Source organism: Larus michahellis, chromosome 12 (assembly GCF_964199755.1).
Source record: "Larus michahellis chromosome 12, bLarMic1.1, whole genome shotgun sequence".
NCBI classification, from domain to species: Eukaryota; Metazoa; Chordata; class Aves; order Charadriiformes; family Laridae; genus Larus; species Larus michahellis.
This window is the reverse complement of record NC_133907.1, coordinates 15,163,516-15,190,858: the sequence shown is the minus strand read 5'-3', so window position 1 is coordinate 15,190,858 and position 27,343 is coordinate 15,163,516. Positions and strand designations below refer to the sequence as shown.

General features: G+C 48.8%; 1 protein-coding gene across 6 annotated transcripts in view; it reads right to left on the bottom strand.

The window, feature by feature from the left end:
* Positions 1 to 27,343, bottom strand: part of CBFA2T2 (CBFA2/RUNX1 partner transcriptional co-repressor 2) — a 66,585-nt gene that overhangs the window by 20,042 nt on the left and 19,200 nt on the right. Inside the window, exon 1 of one of the 6 annotated variants that reach the window (XM_074605028.1) lies at positions 23,351 to 23,670. The exons of the other annotated variants lie outside the window; for them this stretch is intronic. The gene's annotated coding sequence lies outside the window, so the exon portion shown is untranslated. Of the gene's footprint in view, positions 1 to 23,350; positions 23,671 to 27,343 lie in introns of those variants that run through there. 6 annotated transcript variants of the gene reach the window in all.

Genomic DNA, 27,343 nt, shown 5'->3' with positions numbered 1-27,343 from the left:
CTGTATTCCCGTAAGGCAGGGAAGCACCAAATAGATGGCAAAATTTCGCACTGAAATACAACCACAAAACCTGCTACTTCGCAACTCCTGACAACAAAGATGCTGCTTTCGAGCGCAGAGAAGAGGCAAACTGGCACCCAAGGCCTTCGTGCCGCTGGCCCGGAATCTGCTCTGTGAGCCCCCAGCACCTGCTCTGCCGCCCCGCGCCAGGCACGAGCTGGCTCCTTTATTGTCCTTATGGCAAGTCATCGTTAACGCCAGCAAGGTAACAAATGAAGTTCGTTATTCCTCGCATTCTTTTTTTGCTGTTTGCAGGATGATCTGCGCAAGAGGGAGCAGAGATGAATACATGCTGAAACCCCGTATTTTCCTGCCATTTCGGTGCAGCTGGAATAACTGAGGCTGGAATCACTATAAAACCTGTGTCTACGATATTTCCACGGCAGAAAGTTTGTGTCTTTATTTATTTATATCTGTTTTCAAAAAAGAAAAAAAAATTCTCGGCTTTGCTTTCACGAACAAAGTAAAGACACACCAAAACGCACTATGAATTTTAACATATAATAAACGTATTAATATAATATTGTGAATTACTATTCACATACATTTGATCCAACTTTCCTATGATTTCACACTGATATGCCGACTCTCCCTGTCATATCCACGCGTGAATACGACGTTCAGATGAATGCCAATACATTGGTGTAGGAACAGGACATCACTCTTGCACGCCGGTACCTATTCCAGCAGGTGAGTTTATTGGCAAGAGCTGGAGGAGACAAACCCCTGCCGTTCCTCCCCATCAAAATAAATACAGCAAAATAGTCAAAAAGCAGGGTTTATGCAAGAAGGTGGGGGCGTTTCTATCACAAAAAGTCTGAGTTCACTCACGCAGGCAGGGAAGGGCAACGTTGCTAAACGACCCAAATTTTTCAATCAGAACAGCACTAATTGTACCTACCCACCGCTCGGTGCCAGCTGCCCGATGGCTGTCAGGGGACAGAAACCTCTTTGCTCAGAATACGGGAATAATTGCAAAACCGTGAGCTCATACATGAGAATCACGACCTGTCTGCACATTGCCTGGGGACAGAGACGTGGGATGTGGGTCATGCTCTTCTCTGTAAGCTCTCTGCCCATCTCCATGCCTGCTCAGCTGCTGCTAGCTCTTTCCTACTGCACCCCCCCCAATACCAACACATTGCCACCCCCTGCCACCTTCCAGCTTCTTCACCCCCTTCCTACGATACCCTCTTCCCCGGGCGTATATGGCCAACCTGATATTGCCATACCCTGGAGAGAACCAGAGCGCGAAACCAATCCTTAAGGTTTCCCCTCTTTCCCCTAGGGCACATTAAGAAAGCAGAATAGAGTCGGTTAGTTTACGAGGGGAGGAAAAAAAAGTCACATTGAATTCGTAACCCCAAAATAAAGCCAGCTATCGCTGGGCTACTGCACAAGACACCAAAACCAAAGCCCACGAGAAGCCAACACCTTCTTTTCCATCTCGCTCCTACAGACAAGAAGCAAAGAGGACTGTTAAATTTAAAAGCTTCCTGCTAATGACCTGGGGCATCTATAAATGCAGACAAAAACCCGTCTTTCTAAACCTCCTCATTTTTAGCCTAAACACGTCCGTTTAATGAGAATCATGTGAGCAAACCAGACTGTGAATGAGGACTTGAGTCAGTCTTGAGTTGACCCGGGGTAAAAACAAGCCAGTGAGATGGTCTCTGGAGAAATGCCGCCTTCCCAGTCTTTCTTCTGCTTTTCACTGTTCAGAAATATTTACTGGCTCACCAAGGGCAACATCTCAGCGCTGCATCCAGATGCACAGAGAGGAAGCCGAGATGCTCCTCAAAACGCCTGCAAGTCACTCCACTGTATCAATCATCTGAAATCACGCTAGAGCGTCAAACGGTCTAATAGATTATTGGATGATGCTCTAAGAGGAACAGTTCTTGTCAATGACTGAATACTCCAAGTGTCAGAGCAGGACATCTGCCTGAACTGGAAACATTGGGTTGCTTTCCTTCAAAAACACCTCCTTCCAAATCCTACCTGGACTTGGAATCATTTACAAATGTTGTTACTTTTCACGTGGTGCCTGCAGGACACAGACTGAATGTGTTGATGGCATAACAATTCTGCCGTCAAGCTGCCAAACGTCAAAACTTTGCACCCAGGCGCTGCAAAGGTTAAGCAGGGAAAGAGGTGGCACCGAGGTGGCCACTCGGCCGGCTGGGAGAGCTGCCTTCCCGGCCTTGAACGCACTGGAGCTTCACATGGGCAGACAATTCACTCAGAGTAAAATGAAACCTGATCATGGAGATGCTGTTTTAGTCTTGGCTCGATGCAAGAATCTCATCTTCTCCAAGAGCCGATGAAGCCTGAAGAGCAGATTTCACAGCGATGGGAGCTACAGATTTCAGATGCTGCAAAGCTGCTGTCTGGGCGAGGACAGCTGTAGGCATATAGCAGTTGATGCTGCGTGCCCTATATATTTGCGTGTCCCATTTATGGGGCCCAGGTGTGCAAGAGACTAGAAAGCCCCAGAGCTTTGAATACACCTGAAACCCTTCATCCCTCTGCTCTTCAGTGACTCGCCGAAAGGCCCCGGGTTTATCTGAGTCCCCGCACTGACTGTCGGTACGCACCGTATTTCCTTTGCTGCTCCAGTTCTCATCCTGGCGTAACAAATTAAGAAGGAGCATATGTTAAGATTAAGTGCAGCCGATGATTTTCTTTTCTGGAGGGGAGGAAGAGCTAAGTGAGAGAAGAGGAGAGCACGGCAGGAGAAAACCTGGGGTCTCAAATGGTCCTCGGAGAAGTCCCACTCCTGTGCTCCCGGGGCACCGAGGCTCCAGCTCTCCAACACGGCAGCAACATTTTAGAGGGGGCAGTTTCAACGCCCACTCAATAAATAAGATTTCATCACATTTATTTTCTTTAAAGAAGTCTTCTGCCTATGGTGTTTAGTACAAAGAGAGTGTTGCTGTGATAGGTAACCTCTGAAGAACGGCTAGCACTTCCTCGCTTTATAAACTCTATAAAGAAGCCACTTTATTAATATTTTCATGCCTGTGGGTTTGAGAAAAGGGAAAAGACAAAAGAAAAAAAAATCGGGACAAGTTAGGGAGTATCTCAAGTGTACTGGAATTTAAATGAATCCTTAAATGCCTTTGGCAATTAGAGAATAAACTAAGCAATGAAAAAGAAGTAAAAACACTGCATGAGGAAAACTGGATGTTACCTTCCCCCAAAAGCAAGATAAGGAACCGGAGAAGAAGCCACGAATAACTCTGGATGCAGACAGACACGAATGGTCTCCTCCCTGTCCGCTTCCCAGAGTTCAACATATAGTTCTGACAGATGGCAGAACAATATCAGGATGGGAGGTTTATGTTTATTAACAAAAAGCGGATTGTGAACCTGTCTCACATCCTTTCCGGGGCCATGACTCCTGGGTTGCATCTCCCACACGCACGGTTGCATTTCAAAGAGGTGACGGGCATTGATGGAGTGCCCGAGGCTGGCGATGCTCCACTCTGCAGAAGGATGCTCAAGAGAAAGCCCTGATCTAGCTGCAATGGTGGAGTGTCAGCTTGCCGAGAGCATGGGAAGAAAGAAAGAGTCACTGCTACGGTGCAGAAAATGTGGATGCTTTATATGAATTTACACCATTTGCACGGGCACTATTTAACACCATCCAGCAACCTCTGTGAGTGAGCACACGGAGGACGTACAGGCTCTCAAACCCTGTATCAGCTCAAGGCAGTGAAGTCTTTCCTCCTTCCTCACGAATTTAAAGTCTGTGGCCGGGTGTTTGGAGGGCGCATACAGCATGAACATCGATATCTTCAAGCCATTCTTGATGCAGTTATGGGATCCCCCTTGGATTGGAAGGAGGAACCTGCCTGACCTGGGAATGATTTCGTCGATCCCATTCATGAATAAGCTCCAGAGAGCCTGAACCGCTTCCCACAAACCTGTCTGCCAGACTCAAGCGCCCCAGCTTTCTGCAGAAGTCAAAACATGAAACGTGTTGGAAGAAATAAGAGAAAAACACATTAAATATGAGACAGCACCGCATAACCGGCAGGTACGTGCAGGTAAGGGTTTGCTTGTCCCTTCTGCAGCACAGAGAGAGCAGACTCAAAATCAGACCTTGTCAACAAGGCTTTGATCACTAAGTGGCTAGATTGAAAGTCTGAAAATTAACAAAGTCTTGGTTTTAGTTGATGTCTTTTGAACAAAAGGCTGTGTACAAGGGCTTGCCCAGTGGTTCAGAGTCTCAGAAGTGAAAGCACGTAGCGGTTTCACACGGAAAGAAGAGGTTTAATCAGAGCAGATGTTTTTGACTTTCATCAAGAACAGGCAGAACATGCTCATAACCTAAAAAGCCACTCCTAATCCAAAAAGCCACTCCTCACCTCAAAAAGTTAAGAGCCCAAAATTCATACCTGCCTCTTGAGAGGAAAGGACCGGAGAATCATCCCAGTAGCAGCAGCCAAGGTTAAGTCTGTCAGGAGAAACTCTTTGGTGACCCAGGAGCCAGCTCCGAGCTCGCTCTGGAGCCAACAGACAAACGGACACTCCCAAAGGCAATTCCACCCATCCCAAAGCGCTGCAAGGGAGATAAGCCACACTCCAGATGCACCTCTCATTCCACTGGCCCTACCACCTCGGATGACCACTCAAACTAGAGGCATGAATTATAAATCGCCTACAAGTCAGCAAGAGGAACCCTTCCTAGAAACAGCCCTTTGGATCAGAGGCTTGTTTCCCTGCTGTTTACGTGGGTAAGAGTCTCTGGTTTAAGATAAAGCACTGGAAAGCTTGTCTAAATGGATAAAGAGACCATTTCAAAAAGGGAAACAAAAGAAGGACACGCCTCGGTGCCCTCTCCGGTGGCTGGCAGGACCCTGCCTACAGCCTAGGAGAGCTGCTTTAAGATAACTAGCTTGATATATCGTTCTGGAGAAAAAGCCAGGGAAATGGCCCAAACCCATCCATTCCAGCCCAAACACGTCGATGATGAAAAGGACACGCTGCAGTTGGCTTGCGTCGCAGGGCTCCCTGTTGATAGTCTGAATGCAAACGAGAGGCAGCATCAGTGGAACCTGACCTGATAATGTAAATAGGGTGAAATGAAATATGGTTCGCCACCTCCCCAGCTTTGGCGAATGTTTATTTTGAATAACATGCTTATCTGCTCCAACTGCTCACCATCTGTTTTCAGTCTCCACCAAGCTAATATTTTTCACATTTAGGAACTGAGAAATGGGAAGAATTACATTTAAATTTTATTAACATCTTTCCTCCGCTCTAAGGTTGCCTTTCCCTCCCCTTGACGGCTCTAAGCCATCTGTAGAGCACCTCTGCCGTTCTCCAGGGCATGCAGATGAGAGGTTACCTACATGCAAAGCAAGAGTATCATTACTTAGACTTCCAGAAGATGCCGTTTACTGCTACTCCACTGCAATCCCTCCATCACCTGCTTCCAGACAGCTTCCCCCAAGCTCAAACTGAAATCACATCGTCGAGGAAAGAGCCAGTGTTTTATCTTTTTGCAGCATCACTGCATCAAAAAGCGACGGAGGGGCCAGACTGAAGATAAGCATCGGAAACAAGGCAGCCGATACAGCAGCCTTCGGAAAAAACAGGATGATTGGGTTAGTCCCAATTTCGTGGAGGGAGACGTTAAGAGGTTTGCAGTCAAGATTACATTTCTATACAAATATTGACATTTATTTGTATGTAGGGTGGTTTCCAGAGGTCTCCCTTTGCTCGAGTCAATAAATGATAATTTACAACCAGAACTGGGAGCCACGAGCATGTCACATAAACAGGTCAGCAGCAAATGTTGGTCAACCGAGGTCCTTCTCCGTCCTCCTCCCTCCACACCAAAGCACAGACTTGGCCAAGATGATACTACAGCATCTGTTGCAGTGGGTAACTTATGTTACTGTACGGATACTTCCTCCACTAAACGCAATCAGCCTATTTTTACCCTGTTTAGCTTGGTTTTATAGCACATCTAGGCTCCTGAGCTGTAAGATGCTGTGGGAGTGGAGAGGACTCGGCACCTCGCAGGAGAGCCTCGCATCAGACAGGAGGGAGCTGCTGAGCCCGGGATAGGCATTTTATAAATCAAAAATAAACGCGTGTATCTCCATTGCCATCTATTCCTCTCCCACACACAGCTGTTTCACTTTAAATCTCAATTCAATGTGAAACTCAGATAGAAGAACTTGAAAGAGCAAAGTATGTTATCGCTCGCAACCAGTCCAGAAAGCAGTTAATAAGGGAAATAAGATTAATAATTTATTCCTGAAGGCAGACTGCAGATCTTTATCTGCCCTGCCCTTCAGTGATTTTTACAAAACCCTATTCATGTGTCTGACTCTACACTCTCCAGTAGCACAGGTTGGGCTTCACAGCAGTTCTCTTCTGCTGTGTTCCCACCCAACATCAGCTCTGCCCTTGCCTCAGCCACATCAGACCCATCAGCACAAACCCACCCGCACGGCATCCCTGCCCCCTCAGCTCTGGTCTCCTCCTGGTTCAAAACCTCATACCAGGGCGAGTGGTGAGAAACCACGGCTGGAGGATCCATCCCACAAACTATCACATCCAACAGCCCCTAGTGTGGGGTACACATCAGGGCCCTCAAAATCTGTTTGTCTTGCTTCCACAACCCGTAGAAGCTCTAGAGCCCCCAACACCAGGAGGACATAGACCTGTTGGAGCGGGGCCAGAGGAGGCCACGGAGATGATCGGGGGCTGGAGCCCCTCTGCTGTGAGGACAGGCTGAGGGAGTTGGGGGGGTTCAGCCTGGAGAAGAGAAGGCTCCGGGGAGACCTCAGATCCCCTTCCAGTCCCTAAAGGGGCTCCAGGACAGATGGGGAGGGACTCTGGATCAAGGAGTGGAACCATATTAAAACTGGAAGACTTAGATTAGACATTAAGAAGAAATTCTTTGCTGTGAGGGTGGTGAGCCCCTGGCCCAGGTTGCCCAGAGAAGCTGTGGCTGCCCCATCCCTGGAGGGGTTCAAGGCCAGGTTGGACAGGGCTTTGAGCAGCCTGGTTTGGTGGGAGGTGTCCCTGCCCAGGGCAGGGGGGTTGGAATTAGACGGCCTTTAAAGGACCCTATGGTCTTTAAGGTCCCTTCCAACTCTAACCACTCTATGATTCTACAAGTACACAAACCACTTTGGTGTGGTACTCCCCCTTCTCCTGTTCTCTGTTCCATGAAGGAGCGAGGCAAGAGCTGCTCCGTGAAAGATGCCCTAAAAACCATACACGCACGGCATGGCAGTCACAGCCACTTGGGAGCTGTTGCTGCTCTTACCAGCACACCATAGAAATTCCCTTCCCACACTGCTAGTGCCCACGCAAATAAGTTTTGGGTCCCCAAGTTCATCTCTTGACATCTCTGCCAACGGCTTTTGCTCATGGGCTGTCTCAAAGGGATGCGCGAGCACTGCCATGTCCCAGGGTGGGCAACCCTCCCTGTCCTCTCCAGCTGCTTCCTCTGCCCCCCTCAGAGACATCCACCCCACAGGGTGGGATATACCCCTGGAATACATCCCAGCAGAAGATATTCCTGGAAACCAAAGCCTGCAGAGCAGCCAGCACTTCAGTTTGAAGATGGGAAGCACTTTGGCGATGGGTGTAGAGCTCTTCCCTCCCCAAAACCACCCTTCTGGTTGCTCAGACCTCCTTGGCCCAGGTTATAACCTGGGTCTGGGCAGGGCAGCTCTGTTCAAGCAAAGCCAGAGATGCTCACTAATTCATTTGATTATTACTGCTGAATTATTTTGCTAATTTTTCATTAGTTCATTATTCCATTTAAAGTTACAGAATCAAGACTTCTTTGTTGTTTTTTTTTTTTTTTTTTTTTAAATCATCCACTCCTATTACAATATTAAGAAATATTTACTCCTCCGCACTATTTACTTATCAGGCTAAAGCACTCTGAATGAAAAATGAAAGCCGTTACAGATATCAAACAGGCAATTATCACAATCATGGAAAAATTAGTTCTTAAAAGTCTCAGCCTGCTGCACGGCTCTCCAAATCCTCCGGCTCCGAGTGAAACAACGGTGGCGGGAGCAAACTTTCCAGATGGGAACATCTGTCTCTCATTTGCCGCAGGGAAGAAAACACCAGGAAGATTAACGGCTCCCGAGTCCGGTGGAGCCCAGACACAACACGTACAGAAGGGATACCATTTAGAAAGACTCGGAGCAACAGCTTGGTATCAAAGATTTATTTTTTTTTTTTTTATGATTATTTTGTGGGGCTTCTACATACAGAGAAATGTTATGTCATGAAAAAAAAAAGAGCGTGAGTTTCACTTACAGTAAATGCTATGTATAGTGAAAGCAAGAATTAAGTTAACCATGCTTACATGAATGATATACAGCACTTTACCATCTCAGCTACTTTTTAGATATGAAGAGTCATTTAAAAAGTTGGCTTTAAGGGGTTACCCCCCAAATTGGTCCTTCCCAGAGCAGCAAGGCCATGGATGGGGCGATTCGCCTCTCTGGGGTCCAGAGAGTGAACACCAGGCTTACTCCAGAGAGTAAAAAGTGACCCAACGCATGGGAAAATCACGGCTGAAGGACACGCTAACCCGGCCTGCCCGGCAATGCTAGCACCGAAAGTCCTTTCCTCTTACTGGTATTCTTTAACCTCTGCTGCAGTTCAGGGGCCACATTTCTTGAGGCCCCATCCCTGGAGGGGTTCAAGGCCAGGTTGGACGGAGCTTTGAGCAACCTGGTCTGGTGGGAGGTGTCCCTGCCCATGGCAGTGGGGTTGGAACTAGATGGTCTTTAAGGTCCCTTCCAACTCTAAACGTTCTATGATTCTATGATTTACAAAGGTAGGCAGGCGTTTCGGCCAGGCTCCATCCTCTCCAGCCACCTACACACACACGATGCTGCCCCAACCGACGCGTCGGACACTAATGCTCACTTCTGCCATGGCAAGACGTGCAAACCATCCCCTGCACTTCAACACCAAAGCCACCAGCTGTGCCACCGCTCCACACCCAGCATCGGCGTGTCACAGCTTTCCTCCCCGTCTTCAACGTTGATCACTTTTCATCACAGAAGTATCCATTACAGCAACTCATAAACTCTTCTTATTTCTAATTAGCGGCCTAGTTCTTGATGCCTATTCAACCCACCAGTTTTAGTCAGCTTAAGCCCTCTCTGGAAGAGCACCAGCCTGGCGTACAGGCTAACAACATTAAATGCAGTTAACTCTGAAACAGGACCCGAGTGTTGAAAAAAGAAAACTTCAGAACGGATACAACTGCATTTAAAACTTTAGACTTTTGCAAGCAGTGGGTTTAAACCACAGTTGTGCGAAACTCTGCTGAAGTATAAAGAAAATAATTTGTTACCAGAAGTCCCACAGGTTATATAGAAGAACGACTGAGCACTGCAAATTTATGAGTGAAAATTTTTTTCTTCCTGTTTAGGCTAAACACTGTAAATAAAGCTGCAACTTTTGTACCTGTAAAATTTTGGGCGACCCAAAAAGGGGAAAAACCACAGTGAAACAAGTTCTAACTTTTGAAAGCGTTTTCCACCTTAACAGAGGCTTTGAGACAGCCTTTAGGATATGATTTTATCTTGCACTCATAAATCCTTTTAAAACTTGGATTGCTGGCCATTTAACAAGCAGCTCCACCCTTCTCCTGCTCTCCAGATGAAACACATATGCACTAAGCTCCATTTTGTTACCTTCCTCTCCAACCCAGCAGCATCAGAAAAAGCAGTGGTAGAGCCCAGGGAGCGGTGTTTAATTGGCATCCTCTTATTACTAATTAGCTCCGAGGGGCTCTCCACAGCTCGTAATGGTCAATAGAAATGCATCCACTGATTAAAACAGGCTTCAGAGCAGCAGAGATGCTGGATTGGACTCCGAGGAGCGACCCCACTGCAGGCGGGGGATCCCAGCCACCACCACAGCTCCCTGAGGAGAAGCCAGTGTGGGGCCACCACCGCGGCAGCCCTCACGGGGCTCCTCCGGTCCCAGGGAGCAGTCTGGAGGAGCCCAGGGACGCTGTAGGGTTGTCTCACCCAGGAGAAGCGTTCCCGGAGGGTTTTGGCTGCTATGCAGCTTCCCTGCAGCATGTCCTGCACAAGAGCCTCTCGCAAGCCCAGGGAAGTGGTGAAATTGTCATCCCTGGAGATATTTAAAAGATGGGCAGACGTGGTGCTCAGAGACATGGTTTAGTGATGGTTTTTGTCAGTGCTGGGTTGATGGTCGGACTCGATGATCTGAAAGGTTCCTTCTGACCTAGACGATTCTATGATTAGAGGTGTCTGAGCTGGCACAACATCAGCGTAAAATCCATCAGCAAAGACCTTGACAGAAGAGATTTAAGCCACAAATTCATGTCACTACCGCTCAACAAACCCCATTTGAGAGTCTGGGACCCTATGCCTCCTCGGCTGCCCCACTTTATTCTTTAACAAAAAAGTTCAGAAAAAGGGAATCTGCAAAAAGCATTTCAGCAGCAGCAGCAGCGCTGCGATTTTGCAGGGCTGGAGCCGAAGAGCCGCCGGTGCCACACACATGGGAGGTCCAGAGCCACCGCACCGCAGCATAGCTCAGCGGTGGTGGGTGCAGACCCTGTTCCCTGCCTGGAGGCTGCAAAACACCCAGGGGAGTGCTGAGGGTCCGGCATTCCCACGGCTTCGCCAGGGAAGGCGCATTTCCAACCCAAGCCCCTTCCTGAGGGATTTTTGCTGGATCCTGCAAGCTTCCAGGCTGTGAGTTTGGTTCACTCCTGGAAGCTGGGGGGGGGGGAAAACAGTAAAAGCAACGGTCTATTCTGAGATACTAAGCTAGTGACCCTTCTTTTTCACCACCTGGTGTTTCATATCCCAGCTCTTAGTTTCAGTAGGAAAACTAAAGCTGTGGAAGAGGAGGTAATTTTCTAGCCAATTCCATAAGAAATTTAGCAGATGTCAAGGAAGATGCTGTTTCTGGGTCAGCGCAGCCCCTTTGCTTAAGGGCTTCCCACCAGCGGTCCCTCTCTGCTCACTGTGGGATGGATCCCTGCCCGATCGGGAGAGATCATTTAGGGAGCTTCCTTGGAGAGAAGCAGCATATCAAGTGGGGGCCATTTCACTCCCTGGTGCATTTTTAACCCAACTCCAAGCAGCAAAGTGGAGGCGTGAAGCACCGTGCCACAGTGCCGAGGAAACTGGGACCCCAACGCTTTGAGTCCTCTGCTCCCTGTTTGCTGCTGGGAACCAGTTTGGTCACACACAGCACCAGTTCCTACCAGGATGTTTGTATGGAAGTTCCTACAGATCGTTAAGAGGATCTTTCAGACCTATAGGTCTCCTGTCAAAAAAAATCCCTCTGCCCCAGACCTGAGGCTCCCGGCTGACCTTCACTTCGACACCCATCTGCTCTCCAGCACGCCATGGGGAACTCCCACGTAGCTCACAACTTTGGGGATGAAAATTGCGGGTTTTCTGCTGCCCTTCAGAGCCCACATGAACGAGGAGGGGCATCCAGAACCACCAGGGGCAGCTCCTGCCGGAGAGAAGAGCTGGTGCGGGCTGTGCTGCCCAGGGCACCCCAGCAGCACCCATGGGTGCTGCGATGGCATGGCCTGGGCTGGCAGAAAGCTGCTGACAGCAAGGTTTACTTGAGTTTTATGTTGTCAGAGAACCCAGAAATGCTTCAACCACAGTAGCAAGGGGAAAACACAAGCCTCCTTCGGGAGAGACAGGCCTTGTCTATACATGATCCCGCCTCACTTGCCTTGCTGGGTGCCACAAATACAAGCATCCTCCAGGATGTGGACAAGTTCTGGGTCCTGCACTACTTGGCCTGACCGGTCAGGCAAACACAGACACACCTCGGGGAAACACGGAGCCTGCACAGGGAAGAGCCATCCCGAGCACCTCGCAGGTTCATACCGCACAGGGTCAAAGTACAACAGCTTCAAAATCATTAGAGGAAATGGTCTCGTTTAAAGTAAGTGGATGGATTAAAAACCACCACAAATTCCCCTCAAAATCATCCAGTAATTGAAGATTTAAGAACTTTAAACCTGTTTACTAAAGACATACAGGAGGAGGTTTAAGTCAGAATCCTTAAAACAATTTAAGAATACATCCCTCTCGCAGTCCTCCATCTCCCAAGCGCTGCTGCTTGCTGAGTTGGTTCCCACCACTATAAATCAACATAAAAAACACCACTGACCTCAAAAAAATAGCCAGTACTGAGTAAACCTGCACTTCTTATAGCATCACTAATGCCGCTGAGCATGTGGGGATCTGAAGCTGATGAGAACTGGTCCAGCAGATCCGGTGTCTAAGGGGTGAGGGTATCCAGTGAATAGAAAAGATTCAAATTGAGTAATACAGTAACTGAGATAAAAAAAGTCTATGCGTACAAGACAGACCTAAAGTACCGGCGCCAGCAGCCGAAGCATCACTACCAGTAAATGTTAAACAACGCCACTTGAAAAATGCAAGGCCATTTCTTAAAGAAGTGAGAAGATCTCAAGGCAGAACACCGCATTTAATCCATAACATCAATTAGACCACAGAGGCGCACAAATAATACCGAGGACACCCAAAGCTATTACGAAAAGCCTAAATTAAACTAGAAAAAACCAAAACTGTTTGTTAAACACAGAACAGGTACAAGCCCTGACCACCCGGAGAAGGAAGCAGTCCAGAAGCTGATAGTCAAAAGGGCTAGTTTAGGTGAAAACAATGGTCATTTATGCAAAACCGAAACAAAACAGAAATTCAACGCAAAACAAACCACCATCCAAGTTCTGCCACAAACCCCAAATGAAGCAATTCAGGAAGGACATGGGGAAAACAATCCCCCTTGGGTCCCTGAATTTTCTTCTCTTTCCCAAGTATAAAGCAGAGCCCAACAGAGCCTCCCTTCTCTGGACGGAGGCTGAAGGGCAGGAGCTCACCCACCACCAGCCAGTCCAGGGCTGAAGTTCCACCAATCTGGGCAAGTTGTCCAAGAAATCAAGGAGGAACTTGGAAAAGACTCGGGAAGTCATTTTCATCCCCATTATTTACAACTTCCTACAAGTGCCAAAGTCCGAACCGAGGACCACAAGTGTTCCTCACCCCACAACCCGCTGTGACTTTACTACTGCAGCCCTTGCACTGATGCCAGCAGTGCTGCAGGCACTAACGCCCATCTTCCTACCCTGTCAACGTACCTAAGGTCGGCAAGACTCACTAATCACACCATAACTTACGCTGGCTCTCTTTAGAGAGCATGCCTCATTCACTTGGGCGCTAAGTACACTCACTGCTGCCCAGCTAATATTCCCTCCCGATCAATGACACACAGAGGAGCCCTGCCAAAATGACAATTCTGCCTCTTATAAAACACCCCTCACATCACTACACAAAGAGCTCTTCCCTTTCGCCCCAAACCCCATCAGCATGTGGAAAGCTTTCCACCGTCCTATGGAGCCAGAAGCATAGAAGCAACACGTTTAGGGAGGGCGTTGAGAGGTGTTTTGGAGCCTGAGGATGTAGAGAGGCACGTACCTACACACCTTTAGGAGTGGGACCACTGGTGCAGTGCTGGAGCACCACAGAATGGTTTGCGTAGGAAGGCACCTTAAAGACCATCTCATTCCAACCCCCCTGCCCCGGGCAGGGACACCTCCCACCAGCCCAGGCTGCTCCAAGCCCCGTCCAACCTGGCCTTGAACCCCTCCAGGGATGGGGCAGCCACAGCTTCTCTGGGCAACCTGGACCAGGGTCTTACCACCCTCAGAGTGAAGAATTTCTTCCTTGTTTCTAGTCTAAATCTCCCCTTTCGGTTTAAATCTCCCTTTTCAGTTTCCCCCCTGTCCTATCACTACAATCCCTCATAAGGAGTTCCTATATGTCCCCTTTAGGGACTGGAAGGGGCTCTAAGGTCTCCCTGGAGCCTCCTCTTCTCCAGGCTGAAACCCCCAACTCCCTCAGCCTGTCCTCACAGCAGAGGGGCTCCAGCTCTTGGAGCATCTTCGTGGCCTCCTCTGGACCTGTTTCAACAGGTCCATCTCCTTTCTGTGCTGAACCAGCATCTCCCGCAGAGCCCAGGCACAGAGACGGGGGAGGACAGCAGAGCCATTAAAGCTCACTACTTCGTGGTCTCTTCAGGGAATGAGCCCAACAGAGATGATCAGTCAGCAGTAACTGGCTCTGCTGTGCCTCCTCCCTCTCTCTCTCCTGGGCAGCAAAGGACAAGATTTTCCATGGATAACCTCTGGAGATTCAATGACGCACAGGTACCGGAGAGTGAAGGTGTTGGCTCAGCTGCTGATGCATTTGCATTCAAAGCATGATGCTGCAACACAGCTCAGAGAAGACTTCCCAACTCGCCACTCTTAGGGTTGTCCTAAACTAGTTACCACTAACCTGCATTAAACCTGCTCACCATCAACTGTAGCCCAAGGGAAAGGCGACATCAACCAAGAAGCACAACCATCAGAATTGCAAACCCAGAAAAGAGAAAGCCCACCCCACAAACAAACAAACAAAAAAAACCAACCCAAGTTTAGTTTAAACTCCTATTTTCCTCCCACGGTCACAGCAAAGCCTGTGACACAGTGCCTATAAATTTCTGCTAATGATGCGGCAGCAAGGCAGAGACCCATCTGTGCTCGGGCACAGGTGAGACTTTTCACTATCGTGTAAGTGCAGGCTGCCTTTCAATTACACTCACCAGCCCATTAGGCAAATTAGATTTGCATATGAGAGGATAACTAGAAAGTCAAGAAATAGGCCCTGAAGTAAAATACGTTTTATAACCTACATATCCCTGGGAGGCTGTGGACTGTAAGTTTGCTGTTCAACCCAGGGCTGTATTTGATGTTCGTGTTCGCCAGGTTTCTGCTCTCAGTGCTGGCGTATTTTTGAGGACAGTCTCCCCACCACGCAGAACTGAAGCCAGACAAAGACATCTGCGTACCCCACATCCCCACCTCCCTAAGAGCATGCCCGTTTCCGCGGGGCTTCGCAGCATTTGCAGGTTCTGCCTTGCAGTGCGCTTGACAGTAGATTAAAATATTACTGGCCCCAGAGAATTTATATTGATTCCACCTGGGTTGCAATAAATATACCACCAAACTATAGAACTATTTCCCGCACGCGACAGAATTACTTCCAGCACCCTAAGAAGGTGCATTGGCACATGCTGCCCAGCAGTATGGCATTACACTGGTGTCCCATGTCACCAGAGACATTTGTGTGGACTAAATGGTCCTGCTCAGGTGATCCTGAAGAATTAATCTGCCTGCACCTACTTGTTTTTTTTTTTTTTTTTCCTGGTGAGTGTATGCAAAACAGAGACAACCTAGCTCATCTCCCAGAATCCAGATGGCACTTGCAAACCTTGTCTGTGTATCAAATGTTGTTTTTTAGATCAAGTGTCCCTGGTTGACAACACAGAACTTCACGATGCTATCTTTAGAGAGGCTTCTCTGCAATGATACACCCTTTGAGCATACGTTACAGGGAATATGCTAATGTGGCAGGGCGTTTTCAGCGGTCGCAAATGTATCTGCTTCTGGGAGCTCAGATACCCCCGAACAAGCTGAGCCTGGCTGAAGAAGAAGGGTCATCCAGTTCCCCTTTGAACACCAAGCCCCTACAGAAAAGATGAGTCAACAAGTTAAAATTGCAGTGAAAGGTTAACGTACAGCACTGGAGAGATGCAGGATGAGCTCATGGCAAAGTCCACTCACACACAAGAATTATGCTTACTAAAAACCCCTACCAAATGAGTTAGAGTAGCTGAAAACAGCTAGCAAGATCATAGAATCATAGGATGGCTTGGGTTGGAAGGGACCTTAAAGATCATGTTGTTCCAACCCCTTGCCATGGGCAGGGACACCTCCCACCAGAGATCCGAGGCTTTTCATTCCTTCATTTCTCCTACAGGTTTAGAGATTCTTACCATACTTTCCTGTTCATCTAAATGCAAGGGTCTGATAATAAACCAATGGTTTTCTTCCTCAAAGTCTTCATTTCCTCCTCCAGATTTCATGTAAAGATAAAAGCAGCACATGCAAAGTAACTTCTTTTTTTTTTTTTTTAAACAGTCCATTAATAGAGAACAAAACTCCACGAAACTTTCAGTTTCACGCATTCCTGAGATGCTAATGTTACCCTCAAAAAAAAGTTAGTATTAGCTGTTAGAAATAACACTACCACCACCAAAACCCCCACCATCCGGAGTTGCTTTCTACGCTCCTCGGCTCCAAGAACAAGAATCATTACCTGCACGTGAAAAAGCATGGAAAACCCCTGACCTGTACACACTCCCACTAAGCAGCAAAATGGCATTACAAAAGCCGGGAGAAGACAAAGGCGGCTGCAGAAACAGCGAAGGTTGTGATACAGCTCATCCCCACGATCAGAAGGTGACATCCCCAGGATCAGAAGGTGACACCACCAGCAGGGAGGTGGCTGAAATAACCCCTTGCGCCCACTGCTGAAAAGAACATTTCAGAACCGTGACATCAGGTAAAGCAGCTTCTTTTGAAAAAAAGAAAGTGATCCAGGAGGTAGCTCTTTCCATATTGCAGGCGCTCACAGTAAACACCATATGGCCTGTTAATTTAATTAGGGAGAAGAAACCCCCTAAGTTTGAGATTTGACTTTGAAGGGTTTAAAACAAGCATGAGGAAAATCGCTCAAGATGCTCTATTAGGTTGCCTTGCTAGCTTCATCCATCCTTCTAGCTGGTGGCACCTGATCTAGCTGGTGGCTCTCCCCATGCTGCACAGCCCCTCTAAGGGGCTGATTTATTATTTTATTTCAGAAGTCCACCACCAGATGTGCACAACCTACACCATTGCACCTGCAGGGCTGCTTCCCAGGAAGATCTGGGTGGTCCATGCCAGGCAGCCAAGCCAGCACGGGTCTATATCAGGAAGGAGTTACGTGTGGTAAATAACCTGAGTACTTCAGCTAAACCCATCTCCTCAAATGCCAACTGGATTTTTTATTTTAAATCCTTCTCACAAACTACATTGGCAGGTCCCACCCATCAAGGCAGGCTCGACCTCAAGGTGGAGGTCAACCTGACAAATGCCAAAGAACCAAAGCTGAAAACATCTTAGGACAAGTCCATTGCCCATCCATACGCAAGTTTGCATTCGTAATCTTGAGGTCAACCAATCAAGCCCCAGCCGTTCTCAAAGACTTCTTTATATAAGCAAAGACTCAACTGCAGCATCTACTCCCAGAGTAGCAACAGGGAGTCTTTGCCCAAAGGGGCTGCGTTATCAGAACAAAAAGTCATTGTCTGTTTTGAACAGAGCTTCCATGTGAAAGACATGGGGGGGAGAAAATGGAAATTCCCGTCTCTGACTCGGGGAGAAAGCCAGTCTCGAGACTTGACCATCCCAAATATCCTAATGCGGTTCCTCCGCTGGTAGGAGCTATTTACTAAAGACTCATCATAACCTGAAAAAAAAAGTGGAGAAGTAAAAAAAGTCTGTACTGATTTCCTCGTTTTTTTTGCTTCAGTCTGGACGATTCACAGTTGTTAACTGGTTGCTCTGAGGAGAGAGGAGAACTTCTAGGATCTTTTCTAGACAGAGGTTCATATCCATATGTCTACACTGCAACAGCAGGCTGTGGCACCGCCATCACACCAGGTCTCAGCCTGAGTGGTCCAGGGCTGCTCAGTTCATCACCGGCAGGGAACAAGGCAGACCCCATGGAAGTGGCTGTAGAAGCATCACCAAGAATGTAAAGACACAAAAGCTACTGATTATCTATGAAATAGTCTCACAAGCCATAAACGCTGAGGCTTGTGGGTTTTTGATGGGCTTTCATCTTAAAGCAGCCTGTTCAGGCACAGGCAGTACCATGCAACACCTTGGTCACGGTGCTTTGCAGACCATCTTCCCCCAGCAAGCTGCTCTGTCTGGAGCCACCAGCACAAACCTCATCAGCCAAAATGCTGGAGCACAACCAAACTCCTTTTGGGAGGCTCAGTGCATCATAAGGGAAACCCAACGTTTCTCCACAGAGGTATATCTCCAAGCAACTGACCTCCAGACTTGGACAGGGCTTTGCCACCCAAGTTGTTTGGACAGAAGCACAGAGGAAAGCTATGCCTGATGCCTACACCACAGAGACAAGCTGCCACTCTCCTCCATTCCTGCCTGGCACAAAGTAGGTCAGGGCTGTGTGGGCTGGTCCCCTCATCACGGGACGTGACCCACCCGTACTCCTTAATGGAGATGCTCCCTGCCTCTGCAGGGCACCTTCATTTTTAAGTCCTAGGTAGGGCAGCAAGAGATGACCCACTCCCTCTACTAACTGCAGCACATCCCACCTCGGGGCCAACCCAGGCTGCTCCGTGCTGCTCTGCCAGCGAGAAATCCAGAAGAGATTTTGGGGGTTTGGGGTTTCATGCAACCTGCTGTCCTGTGGATGAATCGTACCAGGAAAAAAAAAAAAAAAAAGCACATTGTTCCTAGAATTTTGTAACGTCTGTTGGCATGTAGTTTCTTTGGCTCCTTTCAACAGTTGACTACACTCACAAATTAACAACCAACTTACACAATTTTTTTTTCTTTTCTGTCCAGACTCAGGTTGTGATCTGCGTGTCTGTTTAATAGGTGTGCCACAGCAATATGCCAGAGGCCAGAATTTCCCATTTTCTAGTAAAAAAACCCCCACATAACCGAACATCTAAGGCCCAGCAGACTTCTTCCTGCTAGCAAGGAAACCTCCTCTCAGGACACTGCAAAGATTTAATTTACTACCAATTGCCCTCTGGTTATTTTACATTTATGGGGTGGGGGCTGAAGAAAGGAAGAGAGCAGGGAGAGGGTGTAATTAGCTTTGCTTGTAAAATGTTCATCCCAGTTGTAATAGCAACTGGAGCCTATCGGGGGCTTAATAGATTTCAGGGTTTTGTTCGTCGTGAGCGCTTAAGTGTCTGTGTGGGGAATAAAAAAGGGGAAAAAAAAGTATAAAAAAAAAAATAATCAATAAGTGGATCCTACTTCTTGCCACAACCCCATATGGAAGTAATCAAGCACAAGGGTGGCAGCTGGGGCCAATAACAGTCACCTGCAGTTGAGGGACGTGGGGGTTTCGGATGGGTTTTTAATGCTAATTTCCTGGAGAAACAATGAAGGAGCGGGCGCAGAGCGGCAGCCGAGGGTGGATGAATAGGGACCAGCCGGAACAATGGCTGCACCTGGTGCCGGGAGCAGCGGCACAGAGCCGGCACGCGGCCACAGCGCACGGCACATCTGTTCCCCGCACAATAACCCGCTCCCCTCGATGCTCCGCCAGCATCCTAACTAATACCAGCTCTTTAAACATTCACAGCTTGCCGCGGAGCAACAGGTTTGAGCTGTTTCGGGGCTGCTCCTCCTCCTCCCCTCATTTGGGGCGAGCTCAATGACAGTTATCAATACTTTTGGGGCTTGCTTGTGTTTTTTTGGTGAAAGAGATGCCTTTGAAAGGGATGGCCATGCAGCATCCCGTCCTCAGGTTGTGGCGTCCTGTTGCTGGAAGAAAAACTGACTCTTGGCTTTGTAGTTTCCATAGGATCAGAGAGGAACCCAGCAGCAGATCTGCAACAGTCCTGGTTCTTCCACGTGGTCTTGTGGCCACCTGCAACTGTCCTTCTTCAACAGCACAAGTCCTGCCACGGCCACGAAAGACAGGAGTCCTGCAGCCGGGAGCGCGCCAAGGAAATTCAATACACATTATTCTAAAACCTTAAGCTTGGCTTATAAAAATGCCACTGCCCAGCCCAATAAAAGGCACGATAGTTACACTTTAAAATGCTTTGAAACCTCTGAAATCGCTATTGTCCTTTCGGACGTAAGCTGCCGACACACAAAGCAGCGCTAAGGTCAAGGTCTTGCCTCAGAAAATTGCTTGCAGACCCCAGAACTGAACACAAGCCTCTCCGTGCCGCACTTTAACTGCGGGATCATCGCTCACCAGTTCTTCCCAGCTTCTCCCCTTGCTCTCAACAAAGGGTTTTCCAGCCATTCCCTGAACGCTGCATGAATTAAGACAGTCTCCATCATAAAAATAAAAGTTGAACAAGCTCCCAGAGACCTGCAGTGATGCTGCCCCCAGGGACCGCTCTGAAGTGTCTGTCGAAACACATTTCATACCTAGCTTCTAACAAGCAATCCAATATGGAAATAGTCAGTAGACGCCAGGGTAAAGGCAAGCTCAGAATCTAGCCCAGACCAAGTACAGATAAGCCAGCTCTTTTTATGGGTAAAAACCCAACAGGCAACAGATTACAACCATCTCCTGTTCAGATTTAAAAACTAACCAGTGTTGCCTTAAATCTGCTACATATGCCCAAGTCCTCAAATGACTTTCTTCAGTTATCCAGTTATACTATAAACATCGCACATACACGTCAAACAAATCTTGTTTTTTGTCCAAACCCTAAAAAAAAAAAAACACAGAGCTGGAAAAAAACCCAAGAGGCCACCTGGCTCGTCTGTCCCCACGCGTAACTGTGGGAGAGAGAAATGCTGCTGATGGTTACTGCGTTTCTGGGGCAATTTGGGGACCAAAGAGCTGGCTGCCTTGAAAGCTCAGCTCCTGGATTCAAACCACACTCTTTCCCTCTCACCTCCTGTCCCCCACGATAACCGCTACAAGCCAAAATCCACCGTGAGCGACGTGTGACAAAGCCCTGTGAAGCAGCAGTAAAATAATTTGGGAGTCACACACCAGACGGCATTAAGGAGTGAAACCCCGCTCTCTCGGGGACACTGGTCCTGTAAGACTAAGAGGCATAAAACAGAAGAAAAAAAAAAAAAGTCCCAAGAGCCTGACCCACACAGTTCACGGGTGAAAAACTCCCTTGGCTTTTGGCTTCAGCGGGTTTGAACAAGCCTCTGCAAAAACCAGCAGATGCAACTTGCGAAAATAGCAGCATCTTGGAAATAAGCAGGGGCCGTGGCTCCAGTCCCCGGGCAGAGCAGAACCCAACTTGGCAGCACTGTTTTGGCCTTTTCACTATTAAATGGAGTTTCTGCTCTTTTCCTCGGGGCATTCCCCATGTAATAGACTTCTCAGATTAACGATTTATTCTCCTTGCCTTGAGCAATTCGGCTCCTTCCTCAGACCCTTCAAATCCTTCACTTGGCTTCCTGCACTTTCCTGTTGGCAATATTTGCTCAAACTGCTTTTGCTTTGCCCCTTTTACCTTTTTTCTTACATTGGGGTCTCTTAGTTTTGCATTATTTGCAGGTTTCTCTAAGGGGTGGATGTGCTGGGTTAGGGCTACCCGGCTGGGGAGGACCCGCAGTCCCAAAAATCAGACTAGACATCTTCAATAGTGAAAATCACACCATCCAGCAGACAATTCTGGGGGGAGGGGGGGGAAGAGGCGGCTTTACTTGGATGTGCTACCCCATTTCTGTAAAATCCTTACGACTGGCCACCCTATTCCCCAAATTACAACACCTCTCTCACCTAAGCACTCAGCTCATCAGGCACCCCAAATTATTTCCAAAAATAGAGGGACCGGAGAAGAAAAAAAGTTTCCTGCAGGGCTTGAGCAAGACACCAGCAAATTAGTTGTTTAATGGCCAAATCATGCCACCCTGATGCCGGCAAAACTTCCGTCTGCTTAATCAGAGCCCGACCTGCAAAGACACCGCAGGAGCAGATGCTCCAACACGCTGCGTTGCGCTCACAAATTCGAGAGGTCTTTGGGAGAGCCGCAGCAGAGGAGCACGGCTCTTTGCTTTTAGATATTGTCACACGGTACGGCTTTGCCGGAGATTTTTTTGGTTTTCATTCCCCACTTTGTGCCGATGCACTTTGAGACATTGAAATCGCGGAGCGGCACACGCTCCTTCTGCCTCCTCTCCGGGGACAGCAAGGGACGCATAGGAGGTGTTTGGTGTGTCTGTAGGCGCAGACTTACAATATATATATTTTAAAAGCCTATACCCAGATGCTTGCACGCTGCAAGAGAAGGAAAACCTTCAGGTGACACATGCAGCGGCTGAACCAGCCCATGCGGCAGCGCAGCACCCTGCCAGGGAGCCCGGCCAGGCTGCACCGCTCTCTCCCCAGGGAAACCCTGTCATTTGGCACGCTTAAACCCAACCCCGACAAAACAACGGCAAAGTGCCCCAAAGGGAATCATCCAGCATCCAGACAGCCTCGCAAATCCTCCTCTCTCTATTTTTTCCAGCTTGATAGCAAGCTATCCTCAGCCACATTTTAGCTCCCCAAACTTTGAGTGCTGATTTTGGTGCATCTCCTGGATTTCTCCGGCACATAAAATGGACTGCGAGTACTGTCGTGCGGGAGCAGAGTGCTGCAGCAGGGAGGGGAATAGAAAAAAGATAAAGCTGATAATATTTTGCAGAGCGTACACCCAGGGCAGCAGCTCAGCAAATGTGCAACAGAGGGATCTTTACAACAAGCTGCTCCGGAGGGTCGGAGGAGAAATTTCAACTGCTGAACCCTCCCAAAAAAAAAAAGGAGGAGGGGGGGGGGAAAGTGCAGGTTTAAAATACATCTGCAGCATTGGGAGATTACAATGGAATAAGAGAAAACAGAGCAGTCTGCAGCCCGACAGCAAAAATATATAGGGCAGGGAGGTCTGTTCCGGTATCACAAAATTGATCGGGAGAGATTTAGATGCTGGTAGCATCAGTTGCTGCTCGAAGAGCGTAAAGACAAAAAGGGAGCAGCCTCTGCCACAATGCAGAGAAGGACTGAAAACATAGAGAAAATTAAGGAAATTTGGGAGCCGATGGAACATAAACCTCTGCAGATTTACCTCCCCAGCTCCAATATCAGCATGCAGCACTGAGAGTAAGGCTAGGCACAGCAGAAAACCCACATTCTGCTAAAACACACAAAAAACCTTCCTGCTTTTCCATTTCCCTAGAAAATGCTGAATCCTTCTGCTCAAAGGCAGGGGGTGCGGGGGGGGAGGGAATAAAAATAAGGAAAAAACCCCAAAAAACATTCCATAGCAACACAGAGTGAGCTCCAACACAGCTCTCCTCAGAGAGTTTAGTATTTTTTGAGCTGCAGAAGCCAGGCATGCAGCCGGCTCCTCTATTGAAGTTGCCCCCACTGCAGTGGGGGGGAGGCAGAAGCCCCCCGCCCACATTCGCTCCCACCCTCTCCCTCTACCTGTGCTCAAGGTTGAGGCTCTCTCCAGCGCGCCGCCGAAACCCACCTCGCTCTTCAAACCTCCTCGGCGGCTGAGAATCCCCCCCGAGCATCCCCCGCCGCCCCCCGAGACGCTGCGCCCTCCCCAGCCCCCTTTAAAAATAGAGCCATCCATCGCTCACCCTAAACAGGGAGGTTGCGACGATCCAGCTGCTGTTGAATACACCTAGTTTCTTTGAAATATAAATAAAAGCGCTCTTCCTCCTCCTCCGCTCGAGATCTTCCAGCGCAGCCGGAGCCCAGCCTGCCTTCTCCTTTCATTAGCTGGACATGTGTCAGGTCCCGCACATCTGCGATTTCTCACCGCCTGGAGCCGCCTGTCCGATTCCAGGGAAACACAGATGGATCCCAGATGGGAAGGTCCTGCCAAACAGACCAGCTCTCCACCTTGCCAGAATACCCAGCTTAGAGGCACACACCCTCGGCTCCCTGCCTGCTCCCTGCCTGCGCCGCGCTGCTGCCAGGCTGCTCGCCAGCTGATGTCACCGAGCACACACCTACCAGCGCCGACATTAACTTCTTAAATACACGGAATTTCTTTATGGCCGGCAATAACAGCGAGAGACAGCGGCGGCGAGAGGAAAAGGAAGGCTTGGCCGGTCCTTTCCACAGGAGAGACCCTCCCCAAATGGGTTCTGCCTGACGCAGCGTCGGGTGTAAACCAGCCGGCGGCTCAGCCCTCAATTTTGAAATGTGGATAAGCTGTTGGGTAAACGAGCGAATTAATTTTTTCTGAAGGTTTCCCTGTAAAAACTCCCCTCCAAGCCCCAGCGCCAGAGTTTGCCGCACTGGAAAGCTGCTGGCATGTGTTAGCAATTAGAAGCAACAACAAGATAACAAGATACTGATGTTGCAAGGGTACCAAAGCAGGACTGGAAAATTCAAAGGAAGAGCAATTAAATGTGTAACATATTACTCGGCTCAAAGAGGAAGTGTTAAAGGAAAATGTAAATCCAAAATGTTTTATACGGGGAGTAAACTCCACCAGGGATCTCACAGCAGCAAGGGAAGCTTGTAACAGAAACCCACTGGACACAACCACATTTGACCATTTTTCCGCCCCTTAATACACAGCTCTGCCACCTCCAACCCCCCCTGGTAATTTGTGAATAGCCGCTGCCCGAGGTGTGGCGTGAACAACAGACATTAACTGGAGGCCCCTGACTAATCCCATCAGCACAGCACCATTCACCACCAGCCAGGCGCTGGGGAAACACGGATTTACCCAACAGCGTTCCTCACCACGCAGAGCGGCATCCCCAGTTGCCCGTGGCACTGCCCTGGAGAAGGGACAACCACCCCTCCCGTTACTGTCCAAACCATCCTCCCCGTGCCATCCTCCTCCCAGCTCCCATAAAACCACCCGACGAGGAGAAGCGACGTTTACGTTTTGCTTGCAGACCAGGCACAGGCACATTTTAAGATCTCAGGAGGGATTCACCGCTCCAGCCCATGTTTCCCTGAGCTGAGCAGGTTCAGGTCTCAACATAACCCTTTCCAGATCTTTGCAGGCAACACCACCTCTCTCTCCAGCTGCCTTTTTGAGAACCAGAGACCTAGTTCCATGCCAGGACGGCGAACTAAAAGCCCACCCATTGCCCAAGCTGAGGGATGCTGGTTTTTTAAAAGCCCAGAAATCACACGAGCTGAATTCTCCACAGTTGGTATAAGCGTGGCGGGATATTTACTCGCCCACAGGCAGCAAAATGCTTCTTTTTATGAAATTTCCAACACTTTGGTAGGCTACTGCTAACTGCCAAGCCATGTCCATAAACCTTCTAAAAGCGCTGCCCCCCTGCATCCCACCTAACCCTTCACCCCCGGCTTCTCTGCCTCTTCCTCCTAATTAGTTTAAGGTACCTCTGTTTCCCTTTGGGAGGGGAAAAGGCTGTAAACGAAAAAAAAAAAAAAGAAACGCTTAAAGGAAGTATTAAAAAGCATTGTGCGAGCAGGCATGGCATGTGTCATGAAGCCATGGGCCATGTTTTTCTCCCGCAGAGGACAGGACCCCCAGCACAGGCAGGATGCTGGATGGTAACTGGGGGGAGGCGACGATAGCTGGGGGGAGCCATTCGGGCGTTGTAGGAGGGCAAGAAGCTGCTCCAGCCTTGGCTGGGCGAACGCGTCGCTGCCAGGAGGGCAGCTTGAGGGGGCACAGATTTACAGCTACCCCCCCCACATCCAAATGTCAATTAAGAGCAGCAATTTCCAATGCTTCAGTTAAAAAAAAAAAGCGGATCAGGGTCAAGCAGCAGCTCACAAATACCTGGAGCAGCCTGAGAAGCGATGCTCGGGCAGCAAAGCGGGGTGGGAAGGGGCAGATCCAGCAGCAACTCCTGGTTCCCCCCCGCATTCTGCACCCCAGTCCCCGCTGGCAGGGCTCCTGGCAAGGCACGTCCATAAAACATTTAATTTCAGAAAGTTTCGCTCGCTGGGGCTTCTGACACTTTTTTTGATGAAGGTTGCGCAAAATACTGGAGCTCTCAATATTTCATAAGCTGAGATGGAAAAATCATCTCTAAATTATACAGACAATAAAGAGAGACAAAAACCAAGCAGCTCCATGAGCACCAGAATTAATAAAGTTATTTTCCTATGGACTTGTGTCTCATGATTTGTTCCCCAGCGCCTCGCACTGTGAGGTCCCCAACAGGAGCCCTCCCTGGCCGGGGTCGTCCTGACAGCGGTGGCTCTCATGTGGATTCTCTGATGTCTTATAAGGAGCGAGCTCATGTTGCAGCTTTGCCCCCAGCGGAGATGGTACCAGGCAGATGGATGCACCCCTGTGCTTAAGGCATTAAGCATTTAGCATCAGACACCACTCCTCCCTGCCCAGCCCCGTCCCGACATCACCCAACCAGCCCAAAACCGGCCAGCAAATTCAAAAGCCGACCTTGGTCCGAGCATGAGAAGAGCGGGATGCCGTAGGACAAACAGAAGATGTTCAAGAGATGCAGCCTGTGAGCTGCAAGGTCTCTGGGTCAAAGTCGTCAGAGAAAGCCCTCTTAGAAGGTACATGGGATGACCTGGGGTTCGGAGGGTTTATTTGAAATAGATAACTATCGCTAGATGTTCCCCCACCTTCATTTTGAACCATATTTTAACTTAAGGTCCTCAACAGCTTGTAAACGTTTCACTTTAGATAAACAAAAACTGGCCCCAACTATGACAACTGGGTTGTAACTACCATTTGACCCCATGGCCAAATAAGTCTTTTCTCTATTTTTACAACCTAAAGCAGTTTGGAACATCAAAATCTCAGGCCACTCCAAGTATTTTAACTATAGCTACAATGACCTGACTTTATAAACCTTTATGAAAATGTACACACCCTTGGCCATGGTGTCCACAGACCAACTTCTACCAAAACCCAACATCCCCAGGAGAGACATCCCCACTTCTGGCCAGGGTTGGGGCAGGACTACGCCAGACCTCATGGCTCAGCCTTGGATGAAAGAAGATGCACGTGTGGTTTTGGGCTCTCAAGGCATAAAAACTAAAGGTGGGGACATCTGGGCACCCTGAGTAGAAGCCACTGCAAAGCCTCCTTTGCCATCCATAGCTCATGGATTGTTTCTTAAACATGACCCATGTGCCTAAGCTCGCCCAAACCGGCATGGAGCTCCATGGAGCCCCAGGCAAGCATGCCTCCACCAGCTGGTCTCTCCAGCAGCACCCACACAGCAGGTCCCGTTACTGCCAAGCGAGCCAGGAGCATCCCACACGCCATGCCCCGCTCAGCCACCACCTTTGGAAACGCAGCAGGGGGAAACAGAGGCAACGTACTAATAGAAGACACTGAGACGTGTCATCTACCAACCTCGAGCAGGACCTGTACGTAACCACAATGCTAGGCTGCTCCCCAAATATGCATTAAAATAGATTTTGTAGCCCAGACATCACCACTACAGTGGAAAAAGGAGGATTGCAGGCGGCACAGGGGAAACTGCTTTCCCCGGCTCGCTACGTTAATCTGCTTCTGCTGTCTTCTCATGGGAATGTTCCATGGAAAGAACGATGCAAACAAAGTTTGAACACTGGGAGCTATTGATACCTGCTGCTAAGTGTGGTTTCTGAGGAAAGCGAGGAAATCTGAAGAATTTTTCCAGTTTCCA